The sequence below is a fragment of the Mustela nigripes genome, chromosome 13 (assembly GCF_022355385.1).
Source record: "Mustela nigripes isolate SB6536 chromosome 13, MUSNIG.SB6536, whole genome shotgun sequence".
In the NCBI taxonomy this organism is placed as follows: Eukaryota; Metazoa; Chordata; class Mammalia; order Carnivora; family Mustelidae; genus Mustela; species Mustela nigripes.
The window spans coordinates 84,632,115-84,646,495 of record NC_081569.1 but is presented as its reverse complement, the minus strand read 5'-3'; positions in this window follow the sequence as shown (position 1 = coordinate 84,646,495).

The following is a 14,381-nucleotide window of genomic DNA, read 5'->3' as shown; positions in this document are numbered from 1 at the left end:
CCTAGATATGTGTAGTGTGTGAAACAGGACACATAAAGCTCTATCAGTACTTTCCGCTGCAACTGATTATTTTCAGACCATTGCCCAAACTGCCTGTAATGCTGAGTGTTTGGCATTATCAGATTTATGTGAAATACTCATTGACCTGAACATTCCTCTGGAATAGGTTCTTTGTCTTTCTGTTCTTTCTCAAAACTATTTTATTCATTTATTATTTTTAATGATTGTTTACCAACTGTTGTTGCAAAACAACCTCTCCTGCCCATCAGGAAAGTTACTCGTATTTTTTTTAAAAAATCACTCATCTATTTTTAAAATTGGTAATAAAGTACTATGGTCCAAACATCAAAAATAACAAAAAATATATAGTAAAATCTCCTCCTGCCCCTATTTCTCACCTGCCCAGTCAAAATCTTCATTTCACCCCAAAGCTACCAGAACGAGTTAGTTTTTCTAGCCTTTTGACATTGTAACATATCATATCCATTTCTCAGCACTTTGGCTTTTTCATCGAATAATACAACACAGAGGTCTTTTCTGATTACTGAACATTTGATAAAAAATTATGTTCTTTAAGAACATAATAATAAGAATATATACTGAGGGATCTTTAGGAATTGTTAGGACCTTTCAAAGATGGCATAATAAGTAAAAATTAGGAAGTTTCTTGGGGTTGGGTTGGAGGCAGATGGAGTATGGTATCTTACTTTTCTCAGTAGAGATTTAGTAGGAATATTGAAAAGGAAGAAAAAACGTAACAGCAAATCAGCCAAGGACACAGTATGGGGGAAAACAAACAAAAAACAAACAGGAAAAGAGGGATCCAGAGCCAAATGCTCCCATGGCTAGTATGGAAGCCACATAGTTTGGGTTAAGAGCAAGATAGTTGATCAGGGCCTAGTTGGCCTACAGGGCAAAGGTAAGGTCAAGGCCTCTAGCCCAAGATGAGCTAGAAGGGAATGTTCTAGCTAGAAAGGAAGAAGGGAATGTTCAGATTGCCACAGATGCAAGGAGGTAATCCTGGATCTATATTCAGAGAGGGTGGGATCAAAGCACACAGATAAACTTGGAAAGAACATATATATATATTTTTAACTTATTTATTTGAGAGAGAGAGAGAGAGAATGAATGAGAATGAATCTCAAACAGACTTCCCGCTGATCATGGAGCCTGACTTGGGGCTTGATCTCACAACCTTGGGACATTCAACTGACTAAGCCACCCAGGTGCCCCCAAAAGAACATATTTTTTAAAAATTATGAGTCAGTGGGTTTTTCATTGATAACTGGTTTGTTGTTCGAGGTTTGTTGACTTTCGTAAATTGAGTACAATGTTTGCATTAAACCACCTGCTACAATAATGAATGACTTTATAAAATTCTGCAAAATATGAAGGTTACATCAACTTTAAAGAAAATCATGGCAATGCATCTGTGATATTTTCCAGCTAACACAGGAATTACCACGTAAACACTGCTAAACTCTTGTGCAATAGCATGAGTTGATTCATATGGGCGGTATGATTTATTGTTTATTTTTTTAACCAAATATCTCCTCGGTAATTTATAATGGCTTTGTAGTAATGTGTATCAAAAAGAAGCACTGGGGAACTAGAGTCATCTCTAGGATGGCATGCATGTTTCAAGTGGCATGGAAAGCCACACTGATGGATATGTAATAATAAACCTGTTATTAATATGCTAATGACTCTGTGTTCATTTAATAAGAAATAAAAGTAATTTATGGATGGATACCTTTAAAAAACTTAAATAAACAGGGGGATGTATAAAAAGTCCTTAGCATAGTGTCTGGCTCACAGTAATGGATCAGTAAATTTGCATTTGTATTGTAAGTGTTACAGTGAATAAGGGAGAAGAATATTTCCTAGAGGCCAGAGAGGAGATGCCAACCGTCAGGTGAAAAACATTTCTACCTCAGATGCTGTGCTGACATCAGGTCCTTGGGTGAAGAGACCCCTTCTTCAAGGGCTAAAAACCATGAGGCATCAAAAGGTGATAGAGTGAGCACAGCCTGAGGGCAAAGCGCACAGGATCATACTTGACCCCTGAGGTGGAGATCCCAACAAGAGATGACCAGGACTCGCTTGGACTGGAGGGCTAGATGTGTAACTTTAAAAATGGGATGCCTGGGGGCACCTGCGTGGCTCAGTGGGTTAAAGCCTCTGCCTTTGGCTCAGGTCATGGTCTCATGGTCTCATGGTCTCAGGATCCTGGGATGGAGCCCTGCATCAGGAATCTTTGCTCAGCAGGGGGACTGCTTCCTCCTCTCTCTCCATCTACCTCTCTACTTGTGATCTCTCTGTCGAATAAATAAATAAAATCTTTACAAAAAATAACAAAAAAATAGGATGCCTGGGAGAAGCAAGATTCTTTGCTTAGGTTAGATTGCTTAAAACTGCCTGAAATCCTAATTTATGTACTAATAGTTCTAGATACTGATGTAATAGGTAGGGAAAAAGGCTATTTTTCTTTTTTCTTTTTTTTTTTTTTTAAAGATTTTATTTATTTATTTGACAGAGAGAAATCACAAGTAGATGGAGAGGCAGGCAGAGAGAGAGAGGAAAGCAGGCTCTCTGCTGAGCAGAGAGCCCAATGCGGGACTCGATCCCAGGACTCCGAGATCACGACCCGAGCCAAAGGCAGCGGCTTAACCCACTGAGCCACCCAGGTACCCCGAAAAAGGCTATTTTTAACACACCTTCACTATCTCTGAGAGGCAGGTGTCTGCTGTGGGATTTTATAGGCGTGGGCATGGAAGTCTGGAGAAAGAAGCTGGGGGATGACCAAACCGTTCTGTGTACCTGAGGGAGGAATTTTATGAGGTTGAGGCACAATGGGGAAGAAGGGACCTCAGGAAACAAATGAGTCTGATCAAGGCTTTTTTTTTTTTTTTTTTTTAAAGATTTTATTTGTTTATTTGACAGACAGAGATCACCGTAGACAGAGAGGCAGGCAGAGAGAGAGGAGGAAGCAGAAAGCCCGATGCGGGGCCTGATCCCAGGACTCTGAGATCATGACCTGAGCCCAAGGCAGCGGCTTAACCCACTGAGCCACCCAGGCGCCCCTGATCAAGGCTTTTAAGTAAGTTTACCCTTCCCTAATACCCTACACAATCTTCCATGAAATCAACATTGTTCACTAATGCTTATTCTGGGAATGGATCTTTTCTGGTGGAACGTCAAGTGCTGAGCTCTGTGTTAATATGGGTGAAGGATGAAAACAGAGACTGCACTTGGAGAAAGCTGCCAACAAATTTCCTGACTTGATGTTGAAACTACATATCTATTACTTAAATCAGGCCACCACAGAAGTTTGCTTCTTTGACTGAAGTTTTAGGGGAAATAATGCTCCTGAAAATATTCATTCAAGCAACAAATATTTACTGAGCACTGATCACGTGCTGTGTGCTGTGCTCTGAACCCAGGGCACAATAGATAATAGAGCAATGGTCTTTGTTATCAAGAAACTCTCAGTATAATGAGGAAAGATGAGAAACAGTGAGACAAGGGATGTGGCAGGGGTATGCAGAGGCTATGAGAGCACATAAGAGGGGCACCAAGAAAGACTTGAGAACAAAAGGAAAACCCAGTGCTAATGAGCAAATCATATGAGTAAAACCCTTTTCAGGGTTTTAAAAATATATGTGTTTACATATTTTTCAGCAGAAATGGGACATATTGGGGCACTTGGGTGACTTAATTGGTTAAGTGTCTACCTTTGGCTCAGGTCATGATCCTGGGGTCCTGGGATCGAGCGCCGCCTCAGGCTCCTTGCTCAGTGGGGAGCCTGTTTCTTCCTCTCCCTCTGTCCCTCCCCTCCACTCGTGCTCTCTCTCTCTCTCAAATAAATAAATAAAATCTTTAAGAAAAACAAAAACAAAAACAAAAACCTGTAAAGATACACCCTAAACCAGTAACAGTATTTGGTGGGGTGAGGGAGATGATAGTGGGAGACTTTCATTTTTTAAATTGTATATTTGTGTATTACTGAACTGTTTAGCATGAGTATGTACATGTATTACTTTTGTAATTAGAAAACAAGAGAGGGGTGCTTGGGTGGCTCAGTTGGTTAAGCGTCTACCTTCTGCTCAGGTCATGATCTCAGGGTCCTGGGAAAGAACCCTGTCTCAGGCTTCCTGCTCAGTGGGGAGGCTGCCTCCCCCCTCCCTCTGCTCCTGGCCCCTGCTTGTGAACATGCACTGTCTCTCTATGTCAAATAAATAAATGAAATTTTTGAAAAAGAGAGGGGGGAAATACTACCTCTGCATTCTTGCCAATAGAAGGGGATTATAAAATGTTTTAGGCAGGGGCACCTGGGTGGCTTAGTGGGTTAAGGCCTCTGCCTTTGGCTCAGGTCATGATCCCAGGGTCCTGGGATCAAGCCCTGCATCAGGCTCTCTGCTCAGCAGGGAGCCTGCTTCCCTTCCTCTCTCTCTGCCTGCCTGTCTGCCTACTTGTGATCTCTGTCTGTCAAATAAATAAATAAAAATCTTTAAAAAAAAATTTAAAAAAATGTTTTAGGCAGGGGTTACATTCAGAAGCAGTTAGTGTCATCTGGGAGTCTAATGCTCCTTTGGAGAGCATATGGATCCTGGTATATTGTGAAAGTATCAGGCTGTCAATTTAGAGCCAGAACCAATGTTCTGACTCTAAATGTTATGACTACTCCATGAACTCTGGTTTCATACTGTACCTATATATGCAATCTATACATATTACAGACATACTATAGTTATTCCTTCCAGGCAGGACACAGCCAGTGGTATGTGACTTAGGGGTCCCTGGAAAGAACCCCCTGCAACAGCTCTCTTATTAGCTTGTTAGGATAGCAGAAATTCCATTATTAAGAAGTTTCATTTCTTCAGATTAAGGAATTCTCTGATAATAAAATTCTGCACTAAGGTCCCTCTTACGGGCTCCTTCAGCACGCTGTATGCCTCTGCAAGAGACTTTATATAGATTTTAATTGTCTGTTTTCATTCCCACAAGATTCAGCTCCTCCCAGAAAGAACTGTGTTTTGATAGCTCGGCTCCCAGTGCATTCCGCAAGGCCAGACACACACAGGGTCTCAGTACTTTCGCCAATTGAATGAATGCTTCTAGAGAGATTCACATGAATACTGAATACTAAGAATAGTCATATGAATACTGAACCTGTTGTTCCTACTCTAGCTATTATGAGGTTAAGTTGAGGAAATATGTGTGAAGGTATTTTGTAAACTATGAACCATTATACAAAATGCACATTATTATTATTATTGCATTATTGGAATATAGTTTTTTTCTCAGATAATTTCCGGGGGGGATACTTTTATGGATGGAGATATAATATGGACAATGTCAAGAATTCCTGATCCATCCTCTAGCTGCTTGTGTTTGAGAGTTCAACTCCTTGCAGGAAGGAGGACTGCAGTGAAAACTAACTACCAAGGAAATGTTGCACTTCTGTAAAAACAGGCAAGAGTAAATGGAGGGCAAGGATTATAGGGGAGTAAGATATAGGAAAATACATAAAGCATGCTCTGAGATCCTCAAGTAGCACTTTCCATCTATTCCAGAATCTTTGGTCAATGACACTTTTTGACAGGAGATGGGAGTCCTTTGGCTCAGGGCTTCTGTCCTTGTAAAAGGCATGGCTTTGCTCTCTAGGTTGCAAAGAAAATGTTTTAAAACTGTGGTTTTTATCATGAGTTTCCGAGGAAACCATTTTGGTTCCGATGCTAATTTGGGTACCTGACTGTTTAATTGAAAATGAGTTTGGGGGCAAGGAGGGAGCCGAGGGAAAGACTGCTTTAGGTTCCCGCCTAGCAAGAGGGGACCAGGCAGGGAGTGCCAAGTCGAGGGCTGGCTCCACTCCACACTTTTGCCAGCGGGCACCAAGCTTCTTAACGGAGGTCCCCAGAGTGTGGGGCCAAGAGGTGGAGATTCATTTTCCTTGTTTAGTGCTGACCTGAGAGGCTGAGTAAAGGTTGAGCCCAGCACTCACTGAGGTTGAGCTGAGGGAGTCAGGAGACAGGCCTGAGCAAGACAAACAGTCCAGGTCTTGGAAGTGTTCTAAGCTTCCTGCTTAAGACATTTTTTAAGACTCCTCCCTCAGATGGAATGATGTCCCTACAGGGTGTGGATACCTGGAGCTTACCTCTACCAAGGCACCTACAAGTGAACTCTATTTACATTGCTGTGGCTTTTTCTTTTGGTGACTAGAGCCTCGGTAATGATGACATTAGAGGGTGTGGCTTTGCACATGAAAGAATGCAGCCTTCTTATTTAATGCCTTTAATGTTCCCTAGAGAGGTGGTGTATCTGGACATTTCAGCTCCAAATGCCTGGGAGAGAAGGAGGCTCATTAGCTTTTGAGAGGACAGCTGGTATGCAGGACCTTCAGGTCAGACCTGCACTCACAGCTCTGCGCAGCAAACGAGGCCAAGGTTAACAGTCCTGGCGAAAACCATTCCAGTGCCATGTAACCACCAAGGATGAACCCTGACCTAGACTGCATCTTTTGTCATGGGCTGAAGTTCTCACATACACCTCGACAGCATCCTCTCTCGTCTTGAATCATGCTGTCCAGTATAGTAACAACTAGGCACACGTGGCTATGGACCACTTGAGATACGCTAGTCTGGTTTGTGATGTGTTAAGTGTAAAATACACACTGGAATTTTGGAGACTTAGTATGAGAAAAGAACGTAAACCACCTCAATAGTTTTTGATGTAGATTATATGTTGACATGACAATATTTTGGATACACTGGGTTAAATAAAAATAGAATTCATTTACTTGTTTCTTGTTACTCTTTTTACTGTGCTTACTAGAAAAATTCAAATTACCTAATGCTCATATCATATTTTGATTGGACAGTGCTGGTCAGAGTGAGTACCATAACACTCATTCAGTCCCTCTGTCAGTGCTTACTGAGCACTCTAATGTGCTGAAATAAATAAGACCCAGGCTCTGTTCTCAGCAGCTCCCACAGGGGAGAAGGGCAGCTATTTATAGAGCAATAGCTTGGGGTGAGTGCTGGAACCAAATACCATGCACCATACTGTGGGAACCCCAAGTAAAGAAAGACACTCTTATGGAGAGCATCATCAGGGAAGGCTTCAAGGAGGAGGTGAGTTTTAGGATAGACAGGGGTTTTAGCAGTCAGAGGAGAAAATGGGAATGATGTATCAAGGCGCATAGATACGCGACATGCCTGGCATGTTTCAACACAACACAAGTCATTCTTCTAGGTGCAGCTTTTAGGACACATGGGGAGTGACAGGGGGAGACAAGGCCGAGGTCCCAGGACCTAAACGATTTCTCACGGCACTAGGAGTTTGCCCTGACAGGGGATCAGCAGCTGTCCAACCGTAATGTGCCAAAGAATCCCCCGCAGAGCTTTTTAAAATTCCACACATCCAGAGACTTGGATCTTGATGAGGTAGGCCTCAGAATTAGCATTTTAAAATCAGCATTCCAGATAATTCTAATTCAGATTGCACTTTGGAAAATGCTACTGCAGGTAAGTGGGGTTGAGGTAAGCAATGACATGATTATACCTGCACTAAAGGAAGATACTCTGAGAACAGAAGGCCGGTGGGTGGGGAAAGTTCTCCTGGACCTGCTTCAATTATCTAGGTGAAAAGTGACAAGGATAGGGCAATGTCAATTCAAATGAATGGGAGAGGACTGCCAGAGACACTTAATCAAATTGTCAGGTCTTATTGACTAATTTGGTCCTCACTTATACCCTCACTGCTATCCCCTGTATCACACTGGAGTACTGATTTCTCTTGTTTATTTTCCCCAAACATTTTAGAACACAAAACCTTCTTAGTGAGACTTTCCAGAGCAAAGTTGATACAGGATTCAGTTTCTGAGAAGGGCTTTCCTATTATAGAGGCATTTTTAGGGTATCTAAAGTAAATCTTCCCCTGACATCTTTTCTAAGTTCCCCTGGCATTCCTGATCACAGTTGCATGAAATGGATAGAACCAGATTGAGGGTGTCCCCACTTCCCAGAGCTTCTTGACTGCCTCAATTCCTTACTGAGTGAAAAAAAGACCTGGCTGGCTTGCATTTTTTTTTTTTAAAGATTTTATTTATTTATTTGACAGAGAGAGAGATCACAAGTAGGCAGAGAGGCAGGCAGAGAGAGAGAGAGGAGGAAGCAGACTCCCTGCTGAGCAGAGAGCCCCATGAGGGGCTCAATCCCAGAAACCTGAGATCATGACCTGAGCCGAAGGCCACTGAGCCACACAGGCACCCCGGCTGGCTTGCATTTTTAATACAAGAGAGAATAAAGACACTTGCTTATCCTATAAATATAACTGCTTTTAATGTTTGTTTGTTTGTTTGTTTGTTTGTTTTGGAAACTCTGTATAACCCAATCATAGAAAAAGACAAGGTTATTAAGTACAGGCATGCAATATAAAAGCCAAGTGGACTGTTATCAAGACAATAAAGACCTGAGTTTCAAACGAACGAACAAAGAAAACAAATGTGGGTTTCAACTACCAGATGGGTTAGTGATACCCACATAGATCTTATCTACTTTGTTTACCTGAAAGTCTACTTTTTAATTCATTATTTCCTTGAGAGGGCTGTCTTTAAACTCAATTTCTAAGATAGTTCATTTTCTCCAAGCAATGGGCTCTAAGAATTAGGAGAGGAACTGGAGATTTGAAGTTTACTTATTTGGGGAGTTAAACTACTGTGTCTGCATACGTGATGCATTATTTAATGCCCTGATTAAACACATTCAGGTCCACTACGTCTGGTGACTCTTCTGGCCTACGGACCCAGTATACTTGCGACTTGGCTCTTTTTCTGAATCTCTGGCTGAGGCTATTCCTATCTGCATCTCTTGGAGTTTCTTTGCCCTCAAGCAGGAACATAGTGGATTTCTCTATCCTTCCCGAGCATGTGTTCTTGCTAGTATTCAGGTTGGAGAGCATGTACTTTCATACTGGGGAGTTTCTACCTAGTAGGGATCTGAGAAAGACAGAAAGGTAATTAATGTTCCAAAGTAATGCTCAGTATTTTTCTACCCTCAGATGACTGACATTCTGCCAGCTACCTTTTAGTCAATAATTAATTAATTAATTAATATCTCAGAGGCAATTGATGAAATTCAATATCCATTCTTATTAAAAACCCTAATAAACTAATAAATCTTTAAGAAGCTAGAAACAGAAGCTATATTTATAGGAAAAGCAGTTATATTTATAGGATAAGCCCTGGCTGGCTCAGTCTGCAGAGTATGCGACTCTTGATGTCAGGGTCATGAGTTCAAGCCCCACACTGGGTGTAGAGCTCACAAGAAGAAGAAGAAGAAGAAGGGAAGAAGTTTATAAAACAATAAAAAGCATTTATCTGAAAAGAACCATAAACATCAAACTTAATGGTAAAAAATATCAGAGACCTTCTTTTTAAAAGGCACTCTTCTGGTGTGCCTCAGTGGCTCAGTCAGTAAGTATCTTGATTTTGGCTCAAGTCATCTCGGGGTCATAAGATCTAGGCCTGCATCTGCTCCACACTAAGCATGGGGTCAGCTTAAGTTTCTCTCTCTCTCTCCCTCTGCTCCGTCCCACCACCCTCTCTATAAATAAATAAAATTCATTAAAAATAACAGATAAACAATAAAAACATATTTTTCAGTAACATTCTATAGAATAGAACATTCTATAGAACATTCTATAGAATGTTACTGAAGTATATAAAATGAAAATTTGGGTTACCAGACAGAAATACCAAGTTCCTAGAGGGGAGAACTTCATGTTGTAAAGTTACCACCATTCTCTAAATTATCCTATAAATTTAGTGCAATTTTAGTAAACATTCAAATCATCATTTTTGAAGATCAGGGGATTTACAAGTTCACTTTAAGTTTTATCTGGAAGAATAAATGGGTGATTATCATCCAGTAGTTCTGAGGAAGAACAATACCTACACTGAAAAGGAAAAATAACTTCATAATTTTAAAATAGCAGGGTATTGATACCAAAATGAACATGTGGATCTTCAGAACCTAATGAGAAGTCGAAAAACAGATCCTTGTGGGGGCGCTTGGGTGGCTCAGTTGGTTAAGCGTCTGAGTTTGGCTCAGATCATGATCCTGGGGTCAAGCCCTGCACTGAGCCCCTCATTGAGCCCTGCACTGAGCCCCGCACTGAGCACCTTTGTCCCTCTCCCTCTCCTTCTGCTCTTCTTGCTTGCTTGCTCTCTTTCTTTCTCTCTCCCAAATAAATGTCTTAAAAACAACAACAGACCCATGTGTATACTGGTATACTGGAAATTACAGTATGACGAGAGACGTTTCAAGTTAGCAAGGAAATGGTGGCCTATTCAATTAAAAATACTAGATAATTAACTGTAACTTTTGAAAACACAAAATGAAAGCCCTACTTTATATCATCCCTAAAATAAATGTCAAATAGATCAAAGATTCGAGTATAAAAGTATTGAAAGCTTGCATTATTTAAAGTATATATATTTTCCTCCTGCCTTTATTTAGTAGTTGACATCACAGAGGACATGTGTTCAATGCTGTGGCCTCTTGCCTGGATTCCACCTTCAGGGCCCAGGCCCTGGTACCTCTGCTTTCAGAGGTTTTGACTGCTAATGGCTCACAACTACATTCTTTGTGTGAAATGCCCTCAGCTCAGTGGCTCTCAACTGGGGATAATTATGTCCCCAGGAGATATTTGGTAATACTGGGAGGCATCCTGAAGGGGGAAGCAGGTGAGGAGGAGAGTGCTACTGAAATTTAATAGGCCAGGGATGCTGCTGAACATCCTAAAATGCAGGACAGCCTCTCTCCCAAGGAATTATCCAGTCCAAAACAGCAACAGAACCACTGTGGAGAAATCCTGACTTAGCCAGAAGAAGCTGTCTTGCCCAATGTGACACCCCCTCCCAAGTGCAGTGGTATGAAAACCTGGTCCTTTTGCCTCAATTTGGGATCACTCTGAAGGACCACCCCAGCAACAGCACTTTTTATGGGATTGCTTGAAGTCTGTACTGCAACTACATTCATTGCAGTTCCATTTGTCCTTCTGCCTGTTTCTGCTTCCTGCACTTTTTACATGCTATTTCAATAAATTTCTCCAGTAAACATCTTGCAAGCAAATTTGTGTCCCGGTTTGGTTCTCAGGGACCGACCTAGGACAGGTGGCATAAGAATGATCCTAGAAAATGGACTGTGAGGCTGGCTTCTGTACTGTCCAACCGGTGGCCCCCACAACTGGTGGTAAGGGGAGAACAGATAGATGCTGACACATCACGTTAGTGCAGTTATTAGTACTCTTACAGGTAGTGAACCAGACGAGATGCCAGCAGAAGGGCATGTACTGACAGGGACAATACCACAGGTGTTTGAGAGGACCAAGAAAAGTACTCCTAAGGACTATGGAATTGATTGACTGCTGCTGGGTATTACTACTATATATTTGACAAAAACAATGAGAGGCAAAAGGATAGCTAATCACCAATTTAAGGCAAAGTATGAAAGTCACAGGGCCTTCATGGCTCTATTTAGTTTCTCATTTATTACAGCTAGGGGACGAAAATCCTGAGGGTCAAACCAGGACTTCATCTAAACAGAAGAGTCACAGAAAGGGTTGATTTCTTAACCCTAGCAAGTCTCCCTGACTGGGGAGTGGAATCCTGGGATTTGACACCTATACCACTGCACCCAAGAACTTTAAAACCACAGGTGAGTCTGAATTCTCTAGATCTTCAGAAGGGAACCACTCTTCCCTGACAAGGGCCACTAGTGTCTTGCCCCTCACCTGAGGATGATGCCAAGGTCTCTGCTTGGTAAATCATATAAGTCCTCCTCAGGATCGATGCCTACCTCCCTCCTGGCCACCAGCCCAACAGCTAGGATCAAGTCACAACACCACTCAGCCATGAAAGTACTGGGACTGTAAGGGAGAAAAGGGATTATATGATGAAGGAATTTGTGGATTGACCCACAAATGTATTGGCAGAAGCCAGGACAGTGTTATGGGATTGGATCCTAAAGATTCTGGATGAAAGGAGGTGAAATGTAAAGTTAGATAAAGAAGAGTTTAAGAGTTTATAAGAATACTTGCTGGGACACAGGTTTTAATTCGGCAACAACCCAGAAGTCAGTGCTAATAGGCGTGTAGGAAGCCTAGAGAAAGCAATATCCCATATTAGAGGAAAGAAGTCCATCACAGATAGAATAAAAAGTCACAGAGAAATAGGTATGTCAGAACAGATGTACTATATAAGACTGGAAATCAGCACTGACAGACAGGGCCTGGGGGACACTGTGTTTGCCAAAGTGACAAGGAATGTGCTCATGAGGAGACTACCAGCATTGTTGAGAAGCCCAGTGATGGTTGTCCTCTGTAGGCCATAGCTCACCGTAAGAAATTTATTACAACACTGGTGATAGTAGAATGGGGCTAATTGTATTCTGAAAATAGAGAGGGTAGATGGTGGCACTTAACTGTTAAAAGTACGGTGAACACAAAGGTAATGAGCAGTCACATCAGAGCAGCAGCTGGCAGAGAGTGACACTCAGAAAAGTATGGAACATGGTGTTCCCATGGGGCAGCTGGGTGGCTCAGTGGGTTAAGCCTCTGCCTTCAGCTCAGGTCATGATCCCAGGGTTCTGGGATCGAGCCCCGCATCGGGCTCTCTGCTCAGCAGGGAGCCTGCTTCCTCCTCTCTCTCTCTCTGTCTGCCTTTCTACCTACTTGTGAACTCTCTTTGTCAAATAAATAAATAAAATCTTAAAAAAAAAAAAAAAGAACATGGTGTTCCCAAGGGCAGGATAGATGTCAGCTGACAAGGGCCTTACTTAATTTATATACTCAAAGGGAATAAAGAATGAATGTCAGCAGTCGTCCCCATAAAACAAAACCAAACCACAATCCTCTGCCTAGTTTCTGGACCTGAGCCAGTTTCCAGACCCTAAATCCATTCACTGAATGAGAGATGATGACCCTGCATCGTCACAGCTGGTAGGTTCAATGATTCCCCTAGTCCTTCCCCAGTGAGACCTATGACCATTTACTAGGGTAACTGTAGAGTGGAGGATGAGGAATACAGAGATATTTCAGTGACAGCTGGATACAGGATTTGAGTTGACACCGATACCTGGAGACCTGAAGTGTTCAAAAAACCTTCTTATTAGTGGGGAATGTATTAAGCCCAGAAAAAAGAATAGAATCCTGGACCAACAGAGCAAGATCTAGCCAGCAGTCATTTTGTGGGTCACTGAATGTTTATTTGAAATGAACATATTTGGCATTTGGAAGAAACTTGACTTTGGTTCATTCTTTAGTGGAGTAAGATCCATCATAGTTGGAAAGGCCAAGCGGAAACCTCTAACCTGCTTCCCTAACTGCCAAGCTATTAATCAACTGTATTATCACATCCTGGGGGAGGGGGAATGGCAGAGATTAGTGTCACCCTTAAAGACATAAAGGATGCAGGGGCAGTGATCCCCATCATATCCCTGAGTCTGGCTCAAGATAGATAGATAGATAGATAGATAGATGATTTCTAGAAGATGACAGTGGACTATGGCAAACTCAACCGAACAGCAGTCTCAAGTGCAGCTACTATGTCAGATATGGTGTCTTTGCTCAGAGAGACAAACACAGCTTTGGGTACATGCTATGAAGCCAGAGATTTGGCTACAGGGATCAACATAGTGTGCATTCTTGTGGGACAAATAATGGTGTACATTTCCATCTAGGCCCAGAGTTATGTTAACCCTCCTGCCCTCTCTGATAATCTGAAAGTACCTGGAAAACCAGGATATTCCACAGAACATAATAATGTTTCACTATGTTAATGACATCCTATTAACAAGACCATTTGAGTAAAAAGTAGCAAAAAAAAAAAAAAGGAGCAAATAATTGTAGAATTAGTTAAGACAAATGCAACCCAGAGGGTGAGAAATATACTCTGAAAATTCAGGGGCCCATCCAATTAGTGATGTCTTTAGGGACCCAATAGTCTGGAGTATGCCATTGTATCTCTTCCAAAAGTAAAGGACAATCATAGCATCTTGTACCTTCTATTACTAAAAAATAAGCAAAACATTTGATAGGCTTCTTAGGGTTCTGGAGTCAGGATATTGCATAATGTGGGAATACGGCAACAGTCATGTACTGGATGACATAGAAGGTTGCCAGTTTTGAATGAGGCCAGAGGAGTAAAGGCTCTAAAGCAGGTCTGGGTTGAGATGCAAGCAATTCTTCCATTTGGGCCAAACAACACACCAGACACTATGGTATTTATAGTTGGGAAAGACACCATGTGGAGTTCATGGCAACCACCAATAAAGATTTGTAATGTAGATCTCTAGGATTATAGAGCAAGGACATGCCAG